Below are 4,048 nucleotides of genomic sequence, written 5' to 3'. Positions count from 1 at the left end.
AGCCCCGAACCTGGGTAAGATTCGCCGGCGTGCATGTCTTCGCCTCATCCCGTTTCCAGGCACCGGCAACGTTTTATTGGCTCCCACAATGATAAGCCATCCTTTGGCATATGTCGCACCAACCACCCGACATTTGGCGCCCACCGTGGGGCCCTGTGCACCGTCGTCCGGAGACCTGTTCTGGACGGGAACCTTCTTCCTTCCCCGCGAGCGCAGCCAGCCTGCTGCGCCCGATGGCGCTTGCCCCGACGCGCTGCAAGGCGTCGACGACCCCTGCGCAGCGAGCCGCCTCGCCGATCAGTTCGGCGAAACTCGCATCTCCGACGAGCCTGCGTCCGACGCAGGCACCGACTACCCCGAGAGCCGCCTCGTCAGCCTCCTCGACCAACTTCACGTCTCCAGCGAGCCTGCTGCGGACATGGAGTCTGTCGGCTCCACCGACCCGATGCTCATCGACTCCGACACCGCGTCGCTCGACGCCTACCCCTCCGACGTGGTCGTCTTCGACGACCCACTCCCTCGAGCTGACAGCGGCAGCAGCGCTGTCACCGAATTGCTGGTCATCAGCCACGTCTCCAACTCGGGCGGGAGCGCCCGCGACGCTCAGCAAGCAGCGATGCACGACCTCTCCATCCCCCTCCCGGCTGACGCCGACGCCGAGACCCTGGAGGCACGTCGTCTTGCCCTCATCACGGAGAGCAAGAAGATAGCCTCGATGAGACGCCTCACCGAGGCCCACCAGCGCGAAGTCGACCGCGCCGCCTTCGGGACGCCGCCGCCGAGCGGCCCGAGCCGAGCCGGCTTTGTCCAGAAGCGCGGCGCAGCCGTTGCCAGCATGCTGGGCGCAGATCGCCCCGTCTACGCCACCCCGCTCGAGAATCTGCGAGCCGCTCAGGCGGCAGCAGAGGAGCTCAATGGGCTGGGAGCCGATGAGCTCCCTTACATGACAAGACGGATCCAGCAGCTGATCGACGCGGCTGCAGAACGGCACGAAGCCGGCGCCCGAGCTGATAGCCATCCCCCGCGCCGGGAGCACGCCGCGACGTCCCGCTCGCCGACTGTGAGCGGCACGCGCCAGAAGAAAGACAAGGAGCCGGCTGCCAGCCGCAGCCGGACCCGCATCACTATCGAGCGCGACGCGGAAGGCCGCCCTCGGGCGGTTGAACATCAGGGAAACCTACCTCCTCCTCCGCCTCGAAGAGAAAGACGCCTCACTCCACCGCCTGTCACCCATCCGACTCTTGGCGACCGACTCGGCCGCCGAGAAGGAATCGGCGAGAGTGACGCCCGCCACAGGATCGACCGCCTTGCTCGGTCCCTGGCGTTAGAAGAAGAAGACGATGTCGGCCCGCCATGCTTTGGCCCCCGCATCCGCGACGAGCCCTTCCCCAAAGGGTTCTCGCTCCCCAGAGACACGCCCAAGTACAACGGCTCGGTGAAGCCGGAAGATTGGCTCATCGACTACTCCACAGCCGTCAGCATCGCCAACGGCAACCGGCGCGTTGCCGTGAAGTACGTCCCCCTGATGCTGCAGGGCACGGCGCGCACATGGCTCAACAGCCTCAAGCCCTACAGCATCAACAGCTGGCTGGACTTCACCGAGGTTTTCGTCCGCAACTTCACCAGCACCTACAAGCGGCCTCCCAAGCCTCGCCAGCTCTCCCTCTGCGTCCAAGGGCCCAACGAGTCGACCCGCGACTACCTCACGCGATGGGCCGAGCTCTGCAACTCCTGCGAGGGAGTGCATGAGGTCCAGGCCATCGAATACTTCACTACCGGGTGCCGAGAGGGCACCCTCCTCAAGCACCGACTCCTCTGCGACGAGCCCGCCACCCTCGACGAGCTACTCGTCATCACCGACAAATACGCCACTGCCGACTCCTCCATGAAGACCGAGCTCCGAGTGGACGCCTCGGGGAAGGTAGTCGCTCCGGCTCCCAAGCAGCCGGCTGGCGACTCAAACCGGCGCCCCTTCCAGAACGACCACAAGCGCAAGGGCCCCATGCCGACTTCCTCCAGTCGGCAGGTGGCCACAATTGAAGACGAGCAGCCCGAAGAGCGGCCTGCTCCCAAGAAGAAGGGAGGCCGGCCGCCCTGGCAGCCGTCCTTCTCCTACGAACAAGCACTCGATGCCCCCTGCAAGTTCCACAGCGGCGCGAAGCCGTCCAACCATACAACACGGAAATGCCACTGGCTCACCCGCATCACCAAGGGCGAAGGGATCGTGCCGCCTCCGCCTCCCGGCCCGCCGCCTCTAGCTCCCCAGCAGCCGGCGGCCCGGCCGGCAGTCGGCGCCATCCAAGACGAGTTCCCTGAAGCGCACGACGCCTACGTCGTCTTCACGAGTCAAGTCGACGACAAGCGCAGCCGACGCCGGCAACACCAAGAAATAAACGCAGTCGCCTCTAGCACCGCCGAGTTCATGCATTGGTCGAAAAAGCCCATCAGCTGGAGACAGGCCGACCACCCAGAGGTGATGCCTTCGCCTGGCTCCTATGCTATGGTCTTGGACGTCACCCTTGCGACGGAGAGGCGAGCTGCCAGATTTTCCCGCGTCCTGATAGACGGCGGAAGCAGTATCAACATACTGTACCGCGACACCATGGACAAGCTGAACATCAAAGCAAAGAAGCTCATGCCGAGCCGCACTGTCTTCCATGGTATCTTACCCGGCCTATCTTGCTCTCCAATCGGCAAGATCAAAATGGATGTTCTCTTTGGAGACAAAGATCACTTCCGCCGGGAAGCAATATGGTTCGAGGTGGTGGACCTGGAGAGCCCCTATCATGCACTACTTGGCCGACCTGCTTTGGCCAAGTTCATGGCTGTGCCCCACTATGCCTACCTGAAGATGAAGATGCCGAGCTCGAAGGGGATCCTCACGGTAGCCGGCGACTACAAGAAGTCCATCGAGTGTGCCATGGCCAGCAGCCGGCTGGCCGAGTCCCTCGTGGTGGTGGAAGAGAAGAAGATGCTGGAACGGGTTGTGGCCATGGCCGGCAAGCAGCCGACCTTGTCCCCCAACCCCAAGGACTGTGATGCGCAGGGCTCCTTCCAGCCTGCAAAAGAGACGAAGAAGATACCTCTAGACCCGGAGCACCCGGAGAGGTTCGCCGTGATTGGGGCGAACTTGGACAGTAAATAGGAAGGCGAGCTCGCCGACTTCCTCCGTGAGAATCGAGACATCTTTGCATGGTCCCCAAAGGACATGCCGGGTGTCCCGAAGGATTTCGCCGAGCACAAATTACATGTCCGAGCTGATGCGAAGCCGGTCAAGCAACCCCTCCGCCGACTATCAGAAGAGAAGCGAAGAATCGTGGGAGAAGAGATAGCCCAGCTCCTTGCAGCCGGCTTCATCATGGAAGTGTTCTTTCCAGAATGGCTTGCCAATCCAGTTCTGGTTTTGAAGAAGAATAACAAGTGGCGCATGTGCATAGACTACACAAGTCTGAACAAGGCCAGCCCAAAGGATCCGTTTGCTTTGCCACGGATTGACCAAGTGATAGACTCCACAGCCGGATGCGAGCTGTTGTGTTTTTTGGATGCATACTCAGGGTATCATCAGATCAAGTTGGACCCAGCTGACCGCCTGAAGACTGCCTTCATCACACCCTTTGGAGCTTTCTGCTACCTGACAATGACATTCGGCTTGAGAAACGTCGGTGCCACTTTTCAGCGTTGCATGCAGAAATGTCTCTTGAAACAACTCGGCAGAAATGCCCACGTCTACGTAGATGACATTGTGGTGAAGACAGAGAAGCGCGGTACCTTGCTGGAAGACCTGAAGGAAACATTCGCCAACTTGCGCCGATTCCAGATCAAGCTCAACCCCGAGAAGTGCGTGTTCGGAGTACCAGCCGGCCAGCTGCTAGGCTTCCTGGTCTCCGAACGCGGCATTGAGTGCAACCCTGTCAAGATCAAGGCCATCGAGAGGATGGAGATACCCACCAAGCTGCGAGATGTGCAGAAGTTCACTGGCTGCTTAGCCTCCCTGAACCGTTTTATCAGCCGACTAGGAGAGAAGGCTCTCCCCCTGTACCGACTCATG

This window comes from Aegilops tauschii, chromosome 5 (assembly GCF_002575655.3).
Source record: "Aegilops tauschii subsp. strangulata cultivar AL8/78 chromosome 5, Aet v6.0, whole genome shotgun sequence".
In the NCBI taxonomy this organism is placed as follows: domain Eukaryota; kingdom Viridiplantae; phylum Streptophyta; class Magnoliopsida; order Poales; family Poaceae; genus Aegilops; species Aegilops tauschii.
Note: the sequence above shows the minus strand (reverse complement) of the source record.